General features: G+C 33.4%; 1 pseudogene; it reads left to right on the top strand.

Annotated features, from left to right (window-relative positions):
- Nucleotides 1–786: 786 nt before the first annotated feature.
- Nucleotides 787–27,000, top strand: LOC115886320 (annotated as a pseudogene).
- Nucleotides 27,001–27,002: the final 2 nt, after the last annotated feature.

Below are 27,002 nucleotides of genomic sequence, written 5' to 3'. Positions count from 1 at the left end.
GGAGTCAACAACTCAAGGTCACGGTCAGGTCCTGACAATAGGAATGGTCCTCAAATCTAAGGAAGCAATAGAACAAGAGGGATATATCCTCTATTACAGATACGGGACAACACCGGTATCAGGTCTAAGGAGAGATCAGCTCTAAGGAGAGACCAAGTTAAAGAGGTGGAGAAAATGGAGACAGATCCTCCACCTCACGGGTAACTCAGCCGGAGGCAAGCTCCTCAATGGACACAATAGATATTTAAGTTCGCTGTGATTAACCCCCCTCCCCCCCCCTCTCACTCATTCTACATTCTACATGTAGAAAGTGCACCTATAAAAATTAAAAAGTCTATTAAAAAATGCAAGATTTGCAAGAGCCTTGCGCAAAACCACGCAAGTAGGTATAAGACCAAGACCAAGACCAAGGGACTCTTGGTCTTGCATTGGCTCATCACTAAAAGTATCTGATGAGCGGGTGCCTATATGGCACTGTGTTTTATAACTTTTTTAAGACTGAAAAATATTTTAATTTTAATTATTTGCCGAGAAATAATAATATTCGAATTCGTTAAATAAATATAATTTCATTTACTGTTAGTTAGTACTAAACCAAGCTTTTAACTAATAGTGTGCTTAGACGGTTAATAATAAACTACACGACAAAATTTTTATCTAGTCATAATCAGAAATTAAATAAATCGTAATAATTACAAATTCATTGTGTTTGTTTGGTTGTTTAATTGAGGATTATTTTTAAATCTTTTTTATACTACGAAGCGAAAATGATAATTCGCTAAAATGTTATATTAGTCCGTACAGTGTTCTTTCGCCAGTTCGAACCGCCACCGGCCATGGATAGCGCGTATAAGTTAAAGCAAGAAAATCCCAAACCCAAGTCAAACTTTTTATCAAAATTATTTTTTATGTAATACGCTGAAAACCTTTGATTTTTTTCTTTTTCGTTAAATAGAAAATATATTTCTAGATGGACTATACCAATTTTTTACATCGGAACAAAGAGGCGCATACAACTGGGAGATCTGTACAAAACACTTTGTGAAGATAAATCCGAAGGGTTAGGGAATAAGTTGGAATATAACTGGGACAAGGAAGTGGAAAGAACGAAGAACAAACTTAGCTCCAAACCAAGCTTACTCAGGGCAGTATTTCGGACGTTTCGATGGAATTATCTTGTTTATGGAATACTTATCTTTATTCAGCATGTGGTTTTAAGGTAACCTTGTTATTTTTTCAAGTTTGTGCTTGCATATTTATAGTTCCTGTTATCAGAGGTTTATAAAATTTAGCCTCGAATTGGTTTTTAATTTTCTGTACCAGAAATGTTACAATACAATGCCTTTATTAATTTAGAAAAGTTATTTATTTTGTAAATTTTTATTTAAAATTCAAAAAATTCTAGTCCTTTTTTGAATGAATTTTAGAAGGTAGTTATTTATAGATAATAACATGTCCAAATTGAATAACGTATTTCTTCTTAGAAGTTGATATAAAACTATTTTGCGCAATTGCATTTAATGCGTGTCTAAATTCTCTCAAATTAATAGAGACCTCAAAAACTAAGAACTATAACATACATATAAAAAAATTTAAATTGTGTTTGTACAATAAATATGTTCTTAATTAAAATTTGTTTAAAAGGTAAAAAATCTTTTATATTTAAACAATTTTTACTCTTGATGATATACCTACCTAACAGTGTCAGTTTTTGTTTCCGAAGTTTTAACATTTCTGGAACAGTCATAAATATGACACGATTTATTTATATACTCTCAATTATGAAATTCGATTGACTTAAGCTTTGGACAAAAAGGTGCCGTTAAAAAGCCGCTGAAATGTTGACAACGGAAAGTACGGCCGCTTTGACGGTGAGTCAATTTTAAATCAAAGATGTCGTATTTTTCGGGCTAAACGCTTTGGCCTAAACTTGAAAAGTTACGGTCCCTCTTTTGCGGTAGGTAACGCTTTGTAGGAAACAGGAGCTTTAGCTATAAGAATAATTACATTGACAAACACACATTGAAAACAGCGGACCGAAGACGCTATAAAAATCACAAAATATGGAAAAGCCGCAGGGCCTGATGAGTTACCCTCTGAAATTCTCAAGTTGATAGAAGAGGAAAACACACACAGTCTAACAGATCTGTTCAACACCATATACAGAACAGGTATTATACCCAGGGAATGGTTGCTATCAGCGTTCGTCACTATCCCGAAAAAACATAATGCAAGGCAATGCACAGACTTTCGAACAATCAGTCTAATGAGTCATACGCTAAAAATACTTCTGAAGGTGATACATCACAGGATTTACAAAACATTAGAACAGGATATCAGCGAGACTCAATTCGGTTTCCAAGATGGCTTAGGCACAAGAGAAGCACTATTTGCTTTGAACGTTCTCGCCCAACGATGTATGGATATGAATCAGGATCTCTATATATGTTTCATTGATTACAACAAAGCCTTCGATAGGGTCAGACACGAACAACTTATCCAGGTTCTGAAAGAAAAGAACTTATACACCAGAGATATAAAAATTATTACGAATCTTTATTTTAATCAAAAAGCAGTGGTAAAAATAGAAGGGAATAACACCGAAGAAATAGAAATCCGTCGAGGCGTTAGGCAGGAGTGCGTGCTAATAACATCACCGATGTTATTTAACCTCTATTCAGAGGAAATAATGAAACGAGCATTGGACGATGAAACGAAAGGACTAAAAATTAACGGAGTGCCTATCAACAATATAAGATATGCGGATGATACGATCCTGATGGCTGCCAACCTAAACGATTTATAGATATTAGTAGATAAAGTTAATACATCGAGTGAAGAGCTCGGACTGTCACTAAATGTAAAAAAGACAAAATTTATGATAATAACCAAAACAACACCAAACAATTCACAAATTCATATAAATAACCACACCATAGAAAAAGTTGACAGTTATAAATACTTAGGTATAATTGTAAATAAAAATAACGACTGTTCTGAAGAAATTAAAACTAGAATAGGACAGGCGAGAACAACATTTGTGAAAATGAAAAGAGTGCTCTGTGGCAGCGATCTCAGCTTGGATTTAAAAATCAGAATGGTGCGATGCTATGTTTTGTCGGTGCTGTATTATGGTGTAGAGACTTGGACTCTGAATAAACTTGACATAAGGAAACTAGAGGCATTCGAAATATGGTTGTACCGTAGAATACTTAGGGTAAAATGGACCGATAAAGTGACCAACATGGAAATCCTGAAAAGAATAAAAAAGGAAAAAGAAATTATCATAACGGTAAAAAAGCGTAAACTTCAGTACCTTGGACACGTCATGAGAGGAACACACAATTGATATATCGGATATTCTTTGAGTAAACATTTTTTTGCTTCAAATATGCGATGATTTGCACTGGTAAAAAATATTGACAAACAATATCATAAAAAATATTTCCCCAAAAAATGATTTCACAAGACGATGCAAATCCTTTGAAACTATATGTACATATGGATGGACTTCAAGGTAAAATATTCAGCTTATCAAGGTATGTGCAATAAAATAGATATTTCCTTATCAAGCGGAGAGTAAAAACAAGGAGAACCTACTAGTATTTCCTATACAGCCAGGATGTTTGAAGCAAAAAATGTAAATAAATCAAATTCGTATATTTATTCAAATCAGGTGATAAGGAAGTTGATGGTGCCCGGCTCAAGGGTGAGATTTAAATCGAAATTATCTTTTGTCTGTAAACTTTATCTTCGAGTTTTACAGGGTGGTCCGAACTGTATTCCGGAAACTTCAGCAGCATATTCTCCAGATAAAAATAAGTAAAAAAGTTCGTATAAATGTATGTCCTAAAATGCGTAGTTTCGGAGATACAGGGTGTAGAAGTTTCATTTTTATTTTTTCCAAATAATTTCTGAAGCAACGACAATATTTGGATGAAAATTGGTGTCTAGAAGTTTTATGACACGAGAAATTTCATTTTGAAGTCAATATGGCTCCTACTAGTAGAGGGCGCCACCTATATGTGTTTTAACTGTTTTGAAGCGTAATAACTTTTTGTCCGTACCTGTATAAAACTACCGGGGAAAAAAATATATATCTCTGTGAATTTTTACGTAAAAAATATCTCTTTGTGAAAATCGCCACGAGCAACCGTTCTCCAGATATTTAGAATGGAAATACAGGTCATTATAGACGAAAAATAAACACGTTGAGTTAGATAGTTATTTCACTGAAATAAATAAATTTGTTAAATTTTTATTTTTTTAAATTAATCATAATTTTTTCTGCAAAAAAATGATGATAAAACAGTTTCTGTTGAACTTTTGACACAAAAACATTTCACTTTATGATTTCAGTCTAATAACTATTTATTCAACATGTTTAATTTATGTCAATGATACAGGCATTGATAATTTCGATTCGAAATATCTCGAAAACTATTATTCGTAGCGATTTTTACCAAGAGAGCTCTTTTACGTAAAAAATGTCGTAAATGTATATTTTTTACTCATTAGCTTTATACAGGTACGGACGAAAAGTTACTACTCTTCAAACCAGTTAAAAAATACGTAGGTGGCGCCCTCTACTAGTAGGAGTCATATTAATATCAAAATCAAATTTCTCATGTCAAAAAACTCTCATATACCAATTTTCATCAAAATATTAACGTTACTTCAGAAATTATTTGGAAAAAATCAAAATAAAATTAAAACTTCTACACCCTGTACCTCCGAAACTAAGCATTTTAGGACATATATTTATGCGAACTTTTTTACTTATTTTTATCTGCAGAATATGCTGCCAAAGTTTTTGGGATACAGTTCGAACCACTCTGTATGTAGAATGTCCCCGGATTGTCTTTACAATAGGAAAACTGTTTTATTATTAACATTTTGAGGAAAATGCATTCTTTATAAAAACTTTAGTTTGTTCTAAAATCGTTAATTCCGTTTATACTTTTCCAAATTTCTATATAGTGGAGTGCTCTAAGCCCTTATGGGATACAAACCTCGGAATTCATTTACGGTGAACGAATTTTTATAAAACTTTTTGCATTGTATTGTTAATAAGATATATTACAAAGTTTACCCATTTAAATTCGTTGCTTTCACTTTAGTATTTTAATAAACACACATATACAAATGCATACATACAAGATGGCTCCGTAGTCCGGAAAAGCTCTGTGTCAGGATTCCTACTTGAGATTTTCACTCCAAACCTTATACAAAATATATGTTTAATGGTAGTTCACATTTCAAAAATATTTTATACATATACAGTGTGAGTCAAATATATATAATTTATTTTATCGAGTTCAGTGAATTTGCTATAAAATTCCGGTTCTAAAAATACCTTAATACTATAGAGTATTATATTAAATGGTCTTTGAATTATGCCCACGTCCATGAGGACGTCAATCTAGACGTCCAGAAACCTTCGTATGAGAACTTCTAATCGAGACGATCGATTTATTGTAAGTTTATCGCTAAGAAACCGCCGGCGCCGTTTGCCAGCTTTTCAAATTGATCATGAATTGCACTTAAGGACCGTACATATTAACTAATGAACTACAAGAAGAAGATTAAATAAAGCAAATCTTATGTCAAGAAGGCCTGCTTCGGGACCAGAACTTACTAGATGTGTTGACTAGGCCCAAAAGCAAAGGCATGGTATTAATGTAAAAATTACGAAAAAACGTTAGTGCCTTCTTTAAAACCGAATATTTCCAACAAAAATAAAGCTAATGAGATGAACCAAAAAACAAACCATCGAGAAAGGATGTATCTAGATGATAAAATTATTTTTAAATTTCTTGCTGTTTTAACATATTTCACAAGGTGTTTCAAACTTTAACCAAAATATCAACATTTTGTTTTTCTTCGTATAATTAACTGATGGGGAGTTTCATTTTTAATATAGAAAAAGATACTAAAAATCAAATATTTTGGTTAACACACTGCTTGAAAAATCATCAAAATCGGCCCATTAAAATAAAATATATTAACCTTTAAAATACATCAAAGTTTTAAGGTGCCCATTTTTCGTCCCTGTGTATGTATTTCAAGAACTATACATTTTAGTCGTATACTTTTCTAATGAAAGACACCTTTATTTTTTTTACTAGAATCCAAAAATCAATTAATATATAAGGTGTTCCATTACAAAAAACATAACTTTGATGTTTAACTTTTTTTGGGGACACCCTGTAGAACTCTACATAACTTTAGAAAATGCTTTTAATTGACTTACATAAGCTCACAAAATTTCACTTCAATACAAACTTTTGTTCTCCTTGCAAAAACCGCGTCGTATATGACGCGCCACCCTGTATAATTCGATTTCAATCAAAATTTCAATGATTAGAATATAAGCACAATAGGTATAGCTTATGCATTAGATTTATTTATTTTAATAAATTTACTTAGAAAAAGAACTAAAAAAATCAAAATATTAAGAAGGAGATAATTAAGAATTTAATAAAATTACTAAAATAAAAAATTAAAAGCAACGAAAAAAAATGGGTAAACATTTTAGTATTTTATCTATAAAACACAATACAGAAGGTTTCACATCAATACATTCACAGTGATTGAATTCCGAGGTAAAAGTCTCTGGGCACTCCACTAATAGTAGAGAAAATTAATGAAAACATGTTCTAAAAATCAAAAGGCGTTTCTATGGTAATATACCTAATTTCAATTTCATTCTTTGATAAATGGTTATTATTCATTTTGATTAACGTCATATTTTTTGCTGTTGTTAAAAGTTAACATTTTCCAATAACTATTATCACGCTTTCCATAGCATTGAACTAAAGAAATTTTGTGCTTCTTTAACATTTTAAGACAGCAAAAAATATGACGTTATATCTATCAGGAAACAAAATTATCATTATTATCATCATCATTATCAGCTTATTCAACCATTACCAATTATGGTGTACCCTACCTCGCATAATTAGATACTCTCTTTGTAGATGGGCCCATTGTTGTCTATTGTTTGCTATGCGGGCCCAAGTTATCTCTGCTCATTTCCTAATATCATGGTCCAAACTCAGGTTCGGTGTTCTTCTAGGTCCCTTAATTCTAAATGGATACCATGCTGTAATTTTTCTTGTCCATCTGTTGTCCGTTCTTCTTGCCAGGTATCCTGCCCATTGCCATTTGAGGGATGATTCTTTGGATGGCATTTCTTACCTGGGTCTTTTGTCGTATCCACTCTATTTTTTCACGATCTCTCTTGGTTATTTCCAGCATATTTCGCTCCATTGAGCATTGTGCGACCTGAAGTTTCCTTATGATATCCGTTATAAGTGTCCAGGTTTTGCATGCATAGATCATGACTGGTAGTACACATTGATCGAATGTTTTCTTCTTTAGTTTCTAGCTTTCTTTAACGAAATTATATTACCATAGAAACGCGTCTTGATTTTTAAGACTTTTTAAGAAAAAATCAATTTCCCTAAAAATAAATTTTTTAAGAAAATTTTCTTTTTTTTAAGAAAATTTTTCTTTTTTTAAGAAAATTTTTCTTAAATAATTCAATGAATTTCTAATGAAAATACAGTTGAATTTTTAAGAAAAAAAAAATCAACTGTATTTTCATGTATTTTTTAATTTTCTCTAAAACGGTATGGACATTTGGAAAAGTATAAACAGGATTAACCATTTTAGAACAAGCAAAAACTTTTATGAAGAAATTTTTCTCAAAAAGTTAATTATAAAGTGTTTCCTCTTGTAAAAATAATCCGGAGACATACTGTATGAATGTGGAACTAAATAAAAGAAAAGTAACTAAGGATTGATAGAAATATATTCCTAGAATTATTATCCGTAGTGTTTGAACTAGATTGTGTTAAAAATAGCGATGGTAATGTATGGGAATCAGAACTTGTGAACGATTTTATTGACAATATAATGTTTGACAATAATTATAATTACACAAAACAATCCAAAATGATTATATTTGGCTATTTCCGTTTTGCTCATTTAAGAAAGAAAAAAAGAAATTTTAAAAAATCCATTTATTTTTAAAAATAGTTTTCTATAATAATGAGACTAAACAAATACGAGATAAAATATAAATGGTTTTAATTTAAAGGTTTTCTAATCTAATTTTTGAACAAGACTCTCAAAATAATTTGACGCTAATCTTGTACGTTAAAAAAAATGTTTATATAAAACTAATGTTTATATATATATATTATAAGACCTTTAAATTCAAATAAAATAAAAGATATCTATGGAGTGCATTAAGTCAGTTAGGTTTTTGCATAAAGGCACCTGCTACATTTGTCTATATTATTTTCAGCATTACAGTGTTGTCGCTTCATACTAAAATTGGTAGCGTCTTTGTTATTTTAAATATATTTTCGACACTGAGCACAAATCCGCTATCAGAATTGGGCTATCACATCTCAGTTTTTTTTTCTAACCTCAAAAACATGGTAAAAATCCGTAAAAATTCAAGAAAATGTAGTAGGAAAAAATAAAAAAAAAATTCTTATGTATAACAGTATAACCTAATGTAAATGGACCTGATAAACTCAAAACACCCATCAAAATTGAGCGAGCATGTCTCATATTTTTTCTAAGCTCAAAAAACCGGATCGCACGCATCTTAACCAAAACCGGTATAGGGTTTTTTTTGGGTCGCTGATCATGAGTCTGACGTCGGATTCGCATAATTCAAAATGTCGGATCAAATATGGCGTATGCAAATTTCCAAAATCGCACGGATTTTAACCAAAACCGGCATAGTCGGATGAATCTGACGTCGGATTCGCAAAACTCGAAATGGGGGATTGTCCGACGCGAAATTCAAAAAACCACGGACCCGAACAAAATCAGTATATGGGAGTTTTTGGGTCGCTGATCGCGAATTTAAAGTCAAATGGGTTATTAATAATATAGATACGAAATGGTTATATATAGATATAATGGTTAAATTGGGGCATAGGTGCGCTTTAGGATGTTCGCCAAGATGCGATCAAAAAAGTTTTAACAATTTCAAGAATTGCAAAGTTTTTTGGAAAAAAACGGATTTTTTGAAAATCAATTTTATTTTTTCCTGTCGTTACTGTTTAGAAAATTGAAAAACTAATTGTACATTCTCATGGCTACTTTATTAGAGCTATCTGATAGTATTTTTAGATTTTCAAATTATTTGATAATTTGTGAGATACAGAGGCCAACTTAATTTTTTTAAATACGGACCTGCATTTTTTATTTCAGATTTTGAAAGAACTTGGTCTCCTGAGTACAATGATATGCCCCACTTAATATTTTTTTTGTTTCGGACATTTGAACACAATTTAATTAAACTTATTTCAAATCCGGCTCTGGTTTTTTAAATATTTAATCTATTCATCGTTACAATATTGATAAGCTTCCAAACTTAACAATGACGTGGGGTAAAACATTGAATATGGAAAATCAAATGCAATAAAATAATAACAAATAATATAAAATTATTGGGCATTACTTGACGTGATTTTTAAAAGTGAAATCAATACATTTCAACATTTACAATTCATTTACAGAATGCATTCGGAAGTATAAGAAGAAGATATGTTCAAAGAGCTATAAATATTGAACGAAAAATACATTTGTACATTAGGGGACGGTGGTAACCCTTTCGAACATGTAGAGCATTAGAAACTAGTTTGTAGAAGTTGATTTATTTATAACTACGATTAATATTATGCATATAATTAGATCGTACACTGAGATTTCAAATTTACAATAAAAAAAAGTTAAAATTGCTGACCTGGATATTATTTATTTGAATCTTTCAATTGGCTCGATTTTCCTTATTCAATGTTAATTAGTGCTGATCCATATTGTTGCGATGAATATAATAAGATTAAAAAAATTAAAAAACCAGAGTCAAACTTGAAATTATTTTAAATAATAATTAAATAGTTTTGTTCTTGTTATACAATTGTACTCAGGAGACAGAGTTCTTCCAAAACTTGAAATAAAAAATGCAGGTCCGTATTTAAAAAAATTAAGTTGGCCCCTGTATCTCACAAATTATCAGCTAGTTTGAAAATATAAAAATACTATCAGATAGCCCTAATAAAGTAGCCATGAGAATGTACAATTAGTTTTTTGATTTTCTAAACAGTAACGCCAGAAAAAAATAAAATTGATTTTCAAAAAAATCCGTTTTTTCCAAAAAACCCAGTAATTCTTTAAAATTTTAAAACTTTTTTGATCGCATCTTTATTTATTTATTTATTTATTTACTCATTACAAACACCTATTGAGGTAGCTACATGCAAAGGCCCAAAGAAAACATACAATTACAATTACTTAAAACTAGACATGTACTACAAAAGTACATAAAAATAATATAAAATAAAGTATATATAATAACAAATAAAGTAAATAAGTAACAAAGTACATAACATTTAATTTATACAATGTGCAATAAAAAAACAATGAAACCTATCACACCAGATTTGTCTCCTGATGCACCAACAAGATGCGCCTAAGTTCGCCAAACCTAATGCTAAATATATCGGGAATTGTGTTCCCAGACAACATATCATTACAAATGATGAGCATAAACGTGAATGGCGAGAGGCTTCAACCCTCAATGTAAAAAAGATTAAACTCACTCACTCTCAACCTAATCTTTGGTACCCTAAATTTGATGCTATTAATCAGACCACAGTCAGCATATTTTAAATTATTAAGAATGTTATATATAAAGATGACAGCATGTGTCCTTCTCCTAGAGGCCAGCGAAGTTAAATGAAATGTTTCCAACATTGATCTGTAAGAGATCATTGTTGGATACATGTTGTTTCTTTTAATGTAAATATAACGAAGGAAACGTTTTGAACCTTCTCAATCTCGTTACTGTGAGTGTAACAATTGGGAGACCAGATATTTGACGCATATTCAAGATGCGGTCTTACAAGAGAGGTATAAAGTCTTGTAGTTGATTGTATATCGAAATCTTTACTATTACGCATAACAAAACCAAGAATCCTATATGCCTTGTTAATCAGGTAGTTGTAATGATTGTTAAATTTATAATTGTCCTGAAAAATCACTCCTAGGTCTTTAACTACCTTACACCTCACAACCTTCCAATTTCCAATGTAGTAGTCTTCAATGACTGTATTGATCTTCCGGGAAAAAGAAACAACACAACACTTTTTAGTATTAACAAGCATCTTGTTCTCCTTAAACCAGTCCAGAGCCAAGTTCAAATCAGTTTGGAGAGCCCTAGTATCATCAATGTTATTAATTGGTTTAAATAATTTAAAATCATCCGCAAAACAACAGCCCCAACGACACCCTCAGACTCTCAGGCAAATCATTAACAAAGATTAAAAACAAAAGAGGGCCTAATATACTGCCCTGCGGTACCCCGGAGGTGGCAACATATTGATTGGAATAAACATTACCTATCTTAACTCTTTGAACTCTCGAAGTTAAGTATGAAGTTAAAAACCACAGCGACTCACCTGATAACCCGAGATCTGCCAGTCTTTCAATCATAACACAAAAATTCACCTTATCATAAGCATTTGCACAGTCAGTATATATGACATCAAGTTGCTGTTTGTTTGATATTGCCTTCGATACATGTTCAGACAATACACATAGGTTTGTAACTGTTGACCTTCCCGGCAGGAAACCATGTTGATATTTTGAAATTCTATCAGATACGAATGAGTATATGTAGTTATATATAATTCTCTCAAATATTTTAGCCAGACTATTTAGTAAGCTGATAGGTCGATAATCGTGAACATTCTCCCTCTTTCCCTTTTTAAATATAGGTGTTACAGTGGCTTCTTTAAGCTTGTCAGGAAAATATCCCTGTTTCAGAGCTAAATTAAAAATATGTTTAAGAGGGGCGACCAGAAAACTAGCACATCCCTTATATATATAAGGAGGTATATTATCAGGACCAGTTGTTTTTTTAGGCTTTAAGGTCTTTATGCTGGACAGAATGTCATCATCGGAGACCTGAGGGAAACCAAAGCCGCTCTCATAACGACAAAATTGATGTACAGGGGTATTTGGTTCAAATACAGACTGAAAATATTGCGCAAACGCATCAGCAATACTCTGTTCATCTCTCAAGTCCACATTATTTGAGTTCATCCTCCTTGGCACACCCCCACAATGTGATTTGTTGCGCACGAATGACCAGAAGGTACTGGGATCGTTATTGATATTATTGTTAATTGTAACAATTGGTAATCTTGGTGAACATCCTATACCAATTTAACCATCTTCGTATCTATTACGGTTTCCGAGATACCAATGCTCGTACCTCGAATTTGTAGCACCCTCTATATCTTAGTTTTTGTTGTATCTGTGTTAGAAAATAGAAAATGTCAATAACGCTAATCAGCTCTGCAGATGATACATTTAGACTGTTCATTTATCTGTGATCATTAATATCATGCTTTAATGTTTCAAAATTATTCAGATAATAAAAATATAGTCTTCCCTCCCTAATCTGTTCCTTAGTAAAATTTAATTTTGCAAATCCTTACAATTAGCCGCCTAGACTACACGTGCTTAAAATTCATTGTTTACGAAATTTAAAAATTTTGGAATAGCGTTCATTCAATATTTAACTTAGATAAAGAATACTTAACAATAGTATAATTATTTTCAAGGAAATACGACAGAGTGAATTAAATGTTTATTGTTTTTATAGATCTCCACAGCCGGTGGTACTGGCTTGGCTTATCCGAGATTTTGAATCTGGGTCTGCAAATGACAAGGCATCTTTATATATTTCAGCCTCATTACTGATAGGCTTATCAATTGTTACTATTTTCTTGAACCATCATGGCATGTTTGGATTATCGGCGATAGGAATGAGGGCACGGATTGCCATTTCTTCGCTAATTTATCGAAAGGTAATTAACTTTATTTATTGGATATTGGGGTAAAATATACTCCCCGGCACAAAATTCCGCCACCCTAAAAACTTGACTAAGTTTGGTTGTTTCATAAATTTTTATTTTGTAATCCGATATTTATGATTATGGTATTAGTATGAAGTTAAATTTATTAGCATTATTTATTTGGCCCTATAACTTTTTTATTTTTGCAGATAAAAAAAACCAAGATTTGGTATGTTAGTATACAGGGTGGTGACAATTTCGATGCTCAACATTGGTATCTCAGAAAGTACGATAAATACGAAATCGGTTAAATGGGACAAAAGTTGCGTAATTAGAAGTTTGACAAACACCTATAAAGAAAACCCCGGTATCTTGATTAAAATAATGCGTTTATTTTAAATGAGAATATCTTTAGAACTATTGTATCTATTGCAACGTAAGTTGGTGGTTTTATATTTTTGACCCCGGCCAATTAAATGCCGTTTACAGAAAATTTCTAAGCCTTCTAGATTTCGCACAACAACAGTCTTGCTGTCTCGCACAACAACAATTAACTTGCTGTCATATAAAGTGTCAATTGAATTTCCAAGGTAGACTTTTTAGAATTTTTAAAAAATCTTTTTTTTTTGGTGAATTTACATAATAATAAATAAAAATTAGATACAACCGTATATATTATTTTTTGCTCTATCTAATAGTATAAAAATTCAAAATGGCGGCTATAAGAAAACAAAAACTTGACTGTAGTTGTGCGAAATCTAGAAGGCTTAGAAATTTTCTGAAAACCGCATTTAATTGGCCGGGGTCAAAAATATAAAACTACCAACTTACGTTGCAATAGATACAATAGTTCTGAAAATATTCTCATTTAAAATAAACGTTATTTTCATTTTTTGACATAAATCCGAAACTAATCAAGATACCATGGTTTTCTTCCTAGGTTTCGTATTTGTCAATCTTCTAATTACGCAACTTTTGTCCCATTTAATCGAATTCGTATCTCTTGTAGTTTCTGAGATGCCAATGTTGAGCATCGAAATTGTCACCACCCTATATAACACAAATTACGATTGATTGACGTATTCAATTTTTTGCGGTCACTTCCTGTTCCACCGGAAAGAACTACAACTTTTGATTTTTAAATGACACCCTCGGTCTTTTTTTACTTTATTCGATAGAAAATGATCCTCTGTATAGAATGGCATATCATATGTCAACTTTTAACATTCACGCTTAAAAAAAATTAAATTTCAATATAGAGTGCTATGGCTGTGTTCAAAATACTGATTTTTAATCAAGGATCCTTGAAAAAAAAACAGATTTGATCGTTTAATGTTTTTCGTGTCTTGTCCTGGCCGGTTAAAAGACGACCAAATCGTATTTTTAATCATATCTCAATTTTTTCTAAAGGAATGAGGGTGGCTCATAGCATATATGGAAAAAAAATTACGGATAATTTGGTACCACACACTTGGTATTTCGAGTCAAATTATCGTTATGAACCGCATGTTACAATTTCAAATAAACCATAAGAGAAAATGTCAAAAGTTTATGTCATATATATATGATATGTCATTCTATTCAGAGTGTCATTTTCTATCGAATAAAGTAAATAAATACAGAGGGTGTTATTTAAATATCCAAAGTTGTAGTCATTTCCGGTGAAGCAGGGAGTGAAAACAATTGAATATACGTCAGTCAATCCTAATTTATGTCATACATACCAAATGTTTTTTTTTTTATCTAAAAAATTAAAAAGTTATAGGGATGAGCCACTCTTGAGACGTACCCGGTATTCTTCGGTTAGGTGGGTTCATGTGGGGGTAAATCAAAACGTTGTTTTTTGCAATAAATTTAAAACATCCTGTGTAAAAAATGAGACGGGCGTTTTGGATAAAAAAACACTTTCCTGCAATCTTACCTCTTTATTTCCTTTCCATTACCTCTATTCTTTTACGAGCTACACATTTTTAAATAAAGTATTGAAATCAAAGATTATTTTATTGACAAGAGACAAGAACAATACTTTTAAAATAACCCCTCGCAGTAATACCAATTCGCAGCCTTCGTGGCATCGAATGAATAAGGGTAGTTATTCTTTCTTGATCTATAGTTTGATATTCCTCCGTTAATGCTAGCCTTAGCTGTTGTAAAATTTGTAGCGGAACAGGAAGACGACGCATAGCTCTTTTAAGTTCATCCAACAAATGTTCGATTGGATTGAAGTCCGGACCACAAGGAGGCCATTCGAATCTTTGTTGTCCAACCTCATCCAGGTACTCGTTAATTACCCGCGCAACGTGGGGCCTGGCATTATCATGCATCAGTATAAACTGTTTCTCAATGAAAGGAGCAAATGGAATGACAACTTCTTGGAGGACATCCTCAATATAACGGCGGGCATTGAGAGCTCCATTTTGAACAAATTCAAGATTGGTACGTGCTTCGCTACATATTCCTGCTCAGACCATTAGTGAACCACAGGTTTTCAATGGTGGTGGTTTTCACTTTTTTCGGGGACTTCAAGTGGTGACGTCAAGTCCACGTGTACTCTCTTCCGCTTGTATATAGGTTGCAATCTATAAAATATATTGCTGTTTTTTAAATGTGTTTTGTAGTAAATTGATTATATCCCTATATTGTGTCCGCATTCTTCAAATACCTTTCTCAGACACGTACTTTACTCTATATGGTTTGTATACTCGCTCACAGCCATCCGTCGATCTCAAATAAATCCTTGATGAATAGTACATTACCCGTGCAGTTGTACAGTCCAGCAATATGCAATTTTGCAAACCTCATTCGCTGTTATCGATGTCGAGGAAGTAATAGTGGTCCTGTAGCTGGTTTCCGCGAATGAAGTCCAGCTTCTGATAATCTTTTGCGTATCGTTTTTTCACTTACACTTACATCTGCTCTACGTACGTTTCGTAGGTCATTTTTTAGAGAAACTGCGGTTGATCTTCGATTCCTTAAGGATTTTATAACGATGAAGTAATCATCAGCTTCAGCAGTCGATCTCCTTCTGCTAGAACCTTATTTCCGTTTCAATGTACCTACTCCAAGTATAATGAACTGCAGACCGTGGAATTCTCAAAGTACGAGCAACGTAATTCTTACTACGGCTGTCCTGTGAAAATCTATTTTACTGACCAGCTTATATACGTTACTACTATCTAAAAACGTACAACTATCACTTTAATTTTGTTATTACCACCTAAAAATAGACTACTAACACTTTAATTTTGCTACTACCACCCAAAAATAAACTACTACCCCTTTAATTTTGCTACTACCACCAAAAAATAGACTATTACCTCTTTAATTTTGCTACTACCACCTTAATTACCATTACTGTAGGTATAGTGTTTCGACTCGCATCACCGCAGTAACAATACAGTGATGTATATGGTTTGGTTCTTCAGTGAAATCTTCTAAGGTAGACAGGATTTTATAATTTTCTCTTCATTTCTTTGTGTACCATATTACGCAACTTTGCCGGGTATAAGAGCATTTTCTGATTTTATTTAAAAAAAAATGTCAATTATTGTTGTTTAACAGTGTACCTGAGATTTTCACCGCATTTCAACACTTGTTTTTAGTACTCCCTTTACATTGGCAGCTCAACACGAAAAAACACTTTCAAAACTGAACTTAATAAAAAGATTTGCAAGTTGAACAATAAGTCAATGGGGTCTAAATTAGTAGAAGGTCGAGTTATAAAATAGTTAATAAATATTTTACTTTTTGAAAAAAAAATCTCTACTAAGTACTTAAAACTTAATCCGAGATTTGCAATGCAAACCATAACAGCATTTTTAAAATCGCAGTGTTTAATTTATTTAATCTTGTTGGTAGTAACCTATTTTTGGGTGGTAGTAGCAAAATTAAGGTGGTGGTAGTTTATTTTTGGGTGGTTGTAGCAATATTAAGGTGGTAGTAGTTTATTTTTGGGTAGTAGTAGCAAAATTAAGGTGGTAGTAGTTTATTGTTGGGTGGTAATAACAAAGTTACGGTGGTAGTAGCAAAATTAAGGTGGTAGTAGTCTATTTTTGGCTGGTAGTAGCAAAATTAAGGTGGTAGTTGTTTAGTTTTGGGAGGTAGTAGCAAAGTTAAGGTGGTAGGTTGTAATTATGTTGTTGTTAGCAAAATTAAGGTGGTATTACTTTCAACTAATTTCAAAAAGGAAATTTTAAATTTGGTCAGTAAAATAGGCACCCCCGGCTGTCATATCTATTAAGGCAACGATTCAGCCACCTCTGTAATAGTTAATGGTATGTTGACAGCAACCAACAAATTATTTATTTAACTGTCACTGTCAGATAATGCTTAAAAAAATAGTCTACTTCGCCAACTTCGATTATTTTATGTCGGAAGGCAGACACGTCTCGCATTCCATAATACTTACAGTAAAAATATCACTAGGTACTTTACTTAAAACTGTGTAGCTCATAAAATAATAGAGAAAACGGGATAATTAAAAAAATTAAATGTTAGGAATATATCTAAAGTTACAGAAAAGTGTTTTTTATCCAAAATCCGTCTCATTTTTGAATAACCTTAACTGAGATCACGCTAAATTACCGGTAAATTGAAAAGCCGGTAAATTCTCAATCCCTATTTTGTAGATAACAAGATTGAACAAGAGGTCTCAAGGTCAAACAGCAGGTGGACAAGTAATCAACTTATTATCCAATGATGTCCAACGAATTGATCTAGTCTCTGTGTTTCTACATTTTCTCTGGATAATGCCTATCCAGGTTGCAATAGTGGCTTATTTGATGTATAGTATCATAGGAATATATTGTTTTGTTGGTATAGGCACAATGATCATTATCACGATTCCGTTACAAAGTACAATAAATACAATTTTTCACTTATTTTTCTATTGACATTATAATTTTTTTGTAGCATATTTTGGAAAACTTACATCTGATCTACGATTTAAAGTTGCCAGTCGTTGTGATACGAGAGTGAAACATATGAGCGAAATTGTATCAGGAATTCAAGTTATAAAAATGTATGCCTGGGAAAAGCCGTTTGAAACTCTTATTAAATACCTTAGAGAAAAAGAAATTTCCTCTCTAACCAAATCATCTTATTTGAGGGGATTTTATGCAAGTTGCAATGTCTTCATTGAAAGATTAACTTTGTTTGTGGCCATTATAGCATATGTTTTAGCTAGTAACAGAATCTCTGCCGATATTGTATTTTCAATGGCTCAATTTTTTAACATTTTACAGTGTATGTATCTATTAATTATTGTTTGGTTAGGTTCTGGCATTTTTATTGTTCCACTTTTAACAGCCAATTTTTTTCAATTATACGGTTTTTAGTAAAGTCTTAATACGGTATTACCAAAATAATTATTTTTAACAAAGACTTTAACATTTTAGGGTACACGCCATGATAGAAAATTCTATTTTGAGGAATGTAAAAGATAATAGATAGCACTAATGTGTTTCTCATCACAAAAATCTATTAAATACGTCTTTTTTATCACTTTTAATAAATTTTTATTAAAATATACACAAATATTATAGCCTATTTCTTAATGCTTGATAGCATAAGGTCTTCATTATAAATGCAAAAGACGTTTTGTTGTGTACAGTGTGACATGCCAAAAGATGGGACCAATTTCATTTTGAGGGTATACTCTGTATAATTTTAAAATTTCCAACCTTAATATCTTTCTTGCAGTTAAAAATATGAAAAATTGAAAGGACACATCAATTTTATTTGTAAAGGGGACACTTTAAATGAATATTTTTAGCCTTTTTCTTCCAACAACTTGGATAGTTTTCACTCTTACAATCTCAAATAGGAATGGGGGTCAAGTTTCACATTGTTTTAAAGGCCGTTTAATTCTCTTTTCAGTGGTATCCTAGTTTGTGGCTTTTTGTCCAGAGGTTTCCGAATAATCGCGTTTCAAAGTTGCAAAAACAATAAAACATGCCTGTATTGAGATTTTCGTTCTCAGGCTAGTGTTTACACAAAATTTAGTTTGTAGTACAAATGATTAGAAGATTAGGTTACCACTTACGCCATATCTTATAAGTTGTTCAAAATGTCGTCCAATTTCCTGTAAACAATAATAAAGTCTGTTTTCAAACTCCTCCCTAACGTTTCGGAAAACTTCACCGGGAACTGACCGGCATTCTGCTGTAATTCGCCTTTTAAGACCATCAATATCAGTAGGTTGTGTTTTATTAACAATGGATATAAGATATCCACAAAGAAAGAAGTCTAAGGGTGTTAAATCCGGTGATCTTGGAGACCATTCAATTGGTCCTCTTTTTGCCAATCCATGTACCCGAAATCTCTCGTTTAACCACTGTCGGACCGGAAGAAAATAATGAGGTGGAGCACCGTCCTGCTGGAATGTTAACAAATCCTCCTGTAAAACTGGTTTACCCTCTGCATCAATTTGAGTTTCTAGGTTTTGGGTGACAAGAGGATCAACCTTCAAGTTTCCTTCAATAAATAAAAGATCAATAATGGCATTTCCAAGAATACCAGCCTAAACATTAACTTTTTGGGTATATTGTGTATGTCCTTCTCGAAAATATCGAATATCGACAATTTTGTTTGTTAACATTTCCATTTAGAAAAAATGAACATTCATCGGAAAAACAGATATTCGGCAGAATGTTAGGGTTGGCGTTAACTTGACGACTCTTTACGATGATTTCACAAAACTCTATTCTTCTATTAAAATCATCGTCATAGAGTTCTTGAAGTATGTGCATTTTGTATGCATGGAATTTATGCATTTTCAGTGTTTTTCTTACAGTCTCGTGTGATATTCCTGTTTGTTGTGCTGTCTGGCTGTTGTACTACAGCCCACTAGAAGCGAGTGGGCTCTGCAGCAAATAATCCCAAACCTCAATTTGAGCTCCTGTATTCGTACTCGTAGGTTATTTCTTTTTGGCAATACTCTCACTGAACCAGTTTAAGCCACCATATATCTGTGGCTTACTTCACGATTTTCCTGATTTCTTTCATTAAAAACCAATGCCGTCCTTCATGCGCACTTTTCAACCTTTCCATAATGTTGTACTACAGCCCACACTAGAAGCTTGAGGTAGGCTCTGCAGCAAATAATCCCAAAACCTCAATTTGAGCTCCTGTAGTATTCGTACTCGTAGGTTATTTCTTTTTGCCATACTCACAAGACCAGTTTGCCACCATATATCTGTGAAGCACTTCACATTTTTGATTTCTTTCATTAAAAACCAATGCCGTCCTTCATGCGCACTTTTCAACCCTTTCCATAAATGAAAATAATTTTCGTTCTTTCTTGAAGAGAATAAACCATTCTCACACTTTATACTCTTAATAAAAGTTAATACTGAACAGCCCAACAAGCAAAAGCGAATTAGCAATAGTAATATTCCTGTTTGGCTACATCTTTTAAATTTGCTGAACATGTTTTTTTTGTTTCAGCCATGTTTCGTCTAGGTAAAAGATAGATTTTCCTTCCCTGTGATATTTACGAATGTCCCTTCTCTAAAGAACTGTATGTCTTCTCTGTCAATGAGTACAGACTTCCGGCTATACATTTCCCACGAGAGGTTAATTTCCTTTAGAGCTGTCCAAAGTTTCTCTTCCAATAACGGGATGACCAATTGTAGCGCAATGATCAATTATATTTTATGGCTCCAACCCCTTCTCACTATGCCATCAAGCATTAAGAAATAGACTATAATAATAGGCTTATTATTGGTTTCACGTTAGATATGTAGTGGAACATACTGCAACGTTTGACTAAAGACCTTATTTTTTTAAATCAATTTTCTAGTTACAAAAAAGTTCCCTTATATTAAAAATGGGATAAAACAATACGCTAACACTGTACAGGGTTGGTCAAATTGGACGCCTTTAAAGGGAAACACTATTTTCTATATGAGATAGACAAAACTAATATCGATGTCTGCACAATTTTATCAAAAACATGATGGTGAAAACCGCTCATCGATATCTGTTACCGTTTCGGAGTTACAGGGTGCTAACTTTTTTACTAGTATAGCGTTTACTACTATAGCTTGGATGTACTTTTACTACTTATTGGATATACTTTTACTACTATAGCTTGGATGCACTTGCTGAGCTCTTCAATGCGATCTACAGATCAGGAACGATACCAAAAAGACTGGTTGGTGTCGACCTTTATTGTGATTCCTAAGAAAGCCAACGCAAGATTATGTAAAGATCATAGGACCATAAGCCTAATGAGCCATACACTCAAATTATTTTTAAAAAATAATTCACAACCGTGTGTATAAAAAAAATGGATAACGACATCAGCGAAACACAGTTCGGTTTCCGCAATGGAGTTGGCACGAGAAAGAAGCATTATTTAGTATAAACGTGTTGACTCAGCGCTGTTTGGATGTTAACAAGGATGTGTACGCCTGCTTTGTGGACTATGAGAAAGCATTTGACAGAGTCCGTCATGAACAACTTATCAAAATTCTGAGAGAAAAGCAAATAGATACCACAGATGCCAGAATTATTGAAAACCTATATTACGACCAAACAGCAAACATCAAGATAGACAATAAATACACGGAAAACAGCAACATCAAACGTGGTGTTCGACAGGGATGTATACTTTCCCCGCTATTGTTTAATATGTACTCGGAAGTCATCATGAGGAAGGCATTACACAATGAAGCAGCTGGAGTAGTAGTAAACGAAGTTCCTATAAACAATATACGATACGCAGATGATACCGTACTGCTAGCAGAAAGTATACAGGACCTGCAACGAATGGTCCAAAAAGTGTATGAAACAAGTATCCATTATGGCTTGAATATGAACCTTAATAAAAGAAAATTCATGATATTTACCAAAACACCAAATCAAAATACTCAACTGATCGTAAACCATCAGATAATAGAGCGAGTCTATAAATATAAATATCTAGGAACCCTGATCAACGACAACAATGATTACTCATCAGAATTAAAAACGAGAATTGAAATAGCACGTAACACCTTTATTAAAATGAAACAATTCTTTTGTTGCAAAACTTTAAGTAACCACTTTAAAAATACAAATGCTAAGATGCTACATATTTGCAATAATGCTCTATGGTATAGAAGCTGCCACTCTAACAAAACAAATGCTTAAAAGAGATGCCTTCGAGATGTGGCTTTACAGAAGGGTACTCGGATATCATACGTTGACAGAATTACCAATGAAGAAGTCTTACGAAGAGTCTCAAAAGATCTAGAATTTGTCCCAAGAGGTGAAAATCAGAAAACTCCAATATATGGGCCACGTAATGAGAGGTACAAGATACAAGCTTCTACAACTAATTATCCAGGGTAAAATAATAGGGAAGAGAAGCATAGGAAGAAGACGGCTGTCGTGGCTTCGAAATCTCAGAGAATGGTTCAACTGTACATCAAGCGACCTGTTCAGGGCAGCAGTCAACAAAATAAAATTAGTCATGATTGTCGCCAACCTTCACAAGAAGTCGGCACCTTAGGAAGAAAAAGAAGAACTTTTTTACTATGGAAAATTTTGTATTTTTATGAAAACATTTCCAAAGAACCTTTTTACGTAAAATTTAATGGTTTAAGTATAATTTTTTTAAAATTAATAATTTAAGAATTATCAACAAAAAATTTGATTTTTTATATGGGACACCCTGTATATTTTTAATTGATTGAAAATAATTTAAAATTACCTTTCCAAAAATATAGCATACTTGATATTTTGCTTGATTCCCATTCGAGATATAGAGTTTTTAAAAATAAGTAGGCTTTGAACTGCACCGGCTGTAATGCAAAAAAATTCTTCCTTGTAGCAGTTAAAACGAAAATAACATTTGCAATGAGAGATGCAGAATTTTATAACAATGTAAATTATATTTAGCAACATCGACACATTTAAACTATATCTAATAACAATAAAAATTAATAGCAAACCAAGACATGAGATTTTGCTACAGTTGTTCGACATGTCGACCCTCTTTTGTTATGGACAGACGGGAATGTTTTGGTTTTGGAACATTTCTCGCGGAATTCATTAACTCAGTGGGGATGAAAGTTACCCTCGCATAACCGCTAAGTACTTCTAATTCTTGTCTAGGTTATATGGACAATTTAAAAAAAAAACCTTTATTCTTCCGCAAAGGTAAAAATCTATAGGCACTAAGTTCGGCGGCCTCGATGGCCAACGGCTGGGATCTTGGTTAGGTCAATAATAATTATTCTCGAAATTGGCTGCAAAAACTGCTGATAACTTCAGCTTTCTGAGGCGATGCCTCGTCTTACTGGAAAAATATGTTTTCGAGTTCCATTAGGGGCAGAAAATCAATAAGGGGTCCAAAGCCTACTAGTTAAAAGTGGCGAACTTCTTTGTTTATAACAAAATATCAAGTATAACAAAATATCAAGTATCATATTTTTGAGAAAGTTCTTTTTTTTTGTTTGGTTTAAGTTCTTTTCATTTAATTATAAATATACAGGGTGTCCCACATCAATTTTTCTGTTGATAACTCTTAAATTAGTAATTTTAAAAAAATTATACTTCATCATTAAATTCTACATAAAAAGATGCTTTGGAAATGTTTTCATAAAAATACAAAATTTTCCATAGCAAAAAAGTTACAGCGATTTGTTAAAAATGCACATTTTTGAGACCACGTAACTCCGAAACAGATATCGATGTGCGGTTTTCACCATCATGTTTTTGATAAAAATTGAGCTCCAGACACCGATGTTAGATTCCCTTTAAAAGCATCGAATTTGACCCACCCTGTACATTGTACATTGAGTGTAGATATTTCAAACTATATTTTAGTGGCTCTGGCTATTCTTTATCCCATGGCAATTAGTATGGGTGCAGAAGCTTGGGTAGCAATAAAAGATTAGAAGAAATACTCATCTTGGATGAAAAAGAATCCTTAGTGGAGAAAGTGGTAGATAAAGGTATAACTTTATCTGGTATTAGTGCCGAATGGGTCCCAGGCACTCCCATATTGAAGGCCGTTGATTTAGTTGTACCAGAAGGGAAAACTGTGCGCGGTTATTGGTCCTGTTGGTGCGGGAAAAGAGTTCTTTATTACAAGTATAACTAGCATATCATTTAAGGAAACATATTTATTAGTAACACATTCAATTATAGTTACTTTTTAGGAGATTACCTCCTACCGAAGGAAGTCTTCAAATTGGTGGATCAATTTCATACTCGTCTCAAGAACCATGGCTATTCGTTGCATCCGTAAGAAAAATATTATGTTGGGAAACCGTATGACTCTACATTGTACAATAAGGTTGCACATGTCTGCGCGTTGGAACAAGACTTTAAACAATTTCCTTATGGTAAAGTTAAATAATTTTGATAATAAAATATTAATATTTACTTCCATTTCTTTATTTTTAATAACTTAGTCAATGTTTATGTCTAGATGGACATCTTAAGTAATTTGGTTTCAAATTATCTCAAGTTATTGCTCAGTATCAGGCTCAAGTTATCGCTGCTAATTTCCTTCGCTGCTTTTTCCATCTCAGGTTTGGTCTTCCTCTAGGTCTCTTCATTCCTCGTGGGTACCATGCTGTAATTTTGTGGTCCATCTGTTGTCCCTTCTTCTTACCAGGTATCCTGCCCATTGCCACTTGAGGGATTTGATTCTGTGGATGACATTTATTACCTACGCCTTTTGCCTTTTTGCCTTTTTGCGACCTGTAGTTTCCTGATAATGTCCGTTTTAAGTGTCCAAGTCGCATTATAAGTCATGACTGGCAGTAAACGTTGGTCGAATGTTTTCTTCTTTGGGTAAAGTGGCACTCTAGATTTGAATATGATTGAGTTTATTCCATAAGTACTCAATGTTAACTTAATTCTTCTGTTGATTTATTGTAGTAGAGATCCCTAGATGTGTATTAGTTGCCCCAAATATATATATTCTCCTACTATTTCCAGTGTGTTTATTTATTAGAATGTCTTTTCTGTATACCGGTTTGCCGTACATCACTTTAGTATTTGCTAAATTCATTTTGAGACCTACTTTATTGCTGTCTGCATTTAGTTCGTTAATTTGTACTTGTAGTTGTTTAGAACTATTTGCAATTGGGACTATGCCATCAGCGAATCTTAGATGGTTAAGATATTCTCCATCTATTCTCAATCCTTTGCTGGTCCAGTCGAGATGGCGGAAGATTTCGATAGAAATTAATATTATAGAAACACTGTTGAAGTAAGAGCAGTGGAAGTCCGGTTTTTTTTAGTAAATCATATTTGTCTTCTACTTTATGGCTTTTAGTATTTAATTTTATTTCTATAATTATTTCATAGGTGACAAGACAATGGTAGGGGAAAGAGGTGTATCACTGAGTGGTGGGCAACGTGCGAGGATTAATCTAGCTCGCGCTATTTATCGTCAAGCTGACATATACTTGATGGACGATCCACTTTCTGCTGTTGACACTCACGTCGGCAAACATTTATTTGAAAAATGTATTGTGGAGCATCTTAGAGGAAAGACGAGAATATTAGTAACACACCAACTGCAATATCTGAAGAAAGCTGACATCATTTTAGTTTTAAATGAGGTTTGACGAATAATACGAATAGGGTATGAACATCACGAAGAAGTCTCGATGCATCACTTAATGACTCCTTAGTGCGTGGCCCCACATGAAGCGTACGATGATGACCTAACGTAGCGGAGAGCGGAGAGGACCGAGAAGCGTTTAAATACATTGAAGTAAATGGAAGTGGCCTACTAAATAGGCGTATTTTTTCTATTGTCCCCTCCTCTCCGCTCTACGCGCGCCGCTATTTTGGGCCACGGCCTTATAGGTTATTTTCAAGGTTACGTCGATTTTTATTATGAAAACCATAATATGTCCAAAAAAACGCCGATGGACAGCACTGTCTCCAATGCAGTCATATTTGTAAGGAAGAAGACTTAATCAACGCGACCTTAAAGATCTATTCTGTCCCCCTTTCTTGAGTTATAACTCATCATACAGTCCATAACTCAGCATACATGGGCATTTTTCTGTTGTAGGAGTGACAGGATATTTCCATTCTCCTCTGACAACCGATGTTCATCCTCCGAGGAATGTACCTCCTACGAGGCATTCTCTAAAGTCTATGAGTCCATTCATGTACCTCCTACGAGGCATTCTCTAAAGTCTATGAGTCCACTCTCTAAAGTCTCCACGCTTGGAGTTTAGCCATCCGTGCCCTTCACAGATACACCGGTGTTGTCTCGAATCTATAATAGAATATATATCTCTCTTTCTCTATTGCCTCCTTGGATTTGAGGTAAATTCCTATAGTGAGGACCTATTCATGGTCCATGGATGTTCTCCATCGAATTGATGACTTGCCAATTCGATCTCCTTACATTGAAGTTCTGACAAAGTTGGTCTTTGCTGAAACTGCTTGTCTCCCGGTGTTAGACAGCTTTCCAGCAACAGCAATACAGCGGTCCTTAGACTCAACTAGGAGATTGGGGTAGTACCATAGAGGAGATTCCCCCTAGCACCTGACTAGGAGCGTCCCCGCCATCGGGATCGTCAAGGTTTAGCCTCTCCTAGGTGAAGAAGGTTTTTCTTATATTCTTTAATGGGAGTTGACGCAAGCATATTTTCAGAGATTTACTCCCGATTGGTGTCTCGCTATTGAAATTAAATGTACATGTTCATGACAGTTGCTGGCAGTCATTGGCAGTCGCCTTCTTCGCAGTCATTGGCAGTCGCTTGGCAGTAAAATGATATTTTGGCAGTAGATGTACATTTTTTACCCAAGTGAGACACATTACTTACTTGCGTTTCCAAGTGCTCGTCTCTGGGATTGATTGTTGAATGCACTCCTTGAAAATGTGACAATTAACTGCTGAATATCACACTCCCAATTTATTATCACACTCCCAAACAACGAAAAGACAACAAGGAAGGAAACAATATGTAGTTTGTTCACCATTTACATCGCCGAAATGGTGAACTGCAACTGATATTCTCAATTCTCACCTTCACTTAAATCATCGAGACTTTTTCTATATGATCATACCCTTGGACTAAATATAGAATTCTATTGTTTAAACTAGGGTGGAGTAGAAGCAAGAGGAACTTACGAAGAACTAGTCAA

Source organism: Sitophilus oryzae, unplaced genomic scaffold, assembly GCF_002938485.1.
Source record: "Sitophilus oryzae breed Bouriz unplaced genomic scaffold, Soryzae_2.0 scaffold_482_pilon_pilon, whole genome shotgun sequence".
NCBI lineage: Eukaryota > Metazoa > Arthropoda > Insecta > Coleoptera > Curculionidae > Sitophilus > Sitophilus oryzae.
Note: the sequence above shows the minus strand (reverse complement) of the source record. Positions and strands in the feature narration are given on the sequence as shown.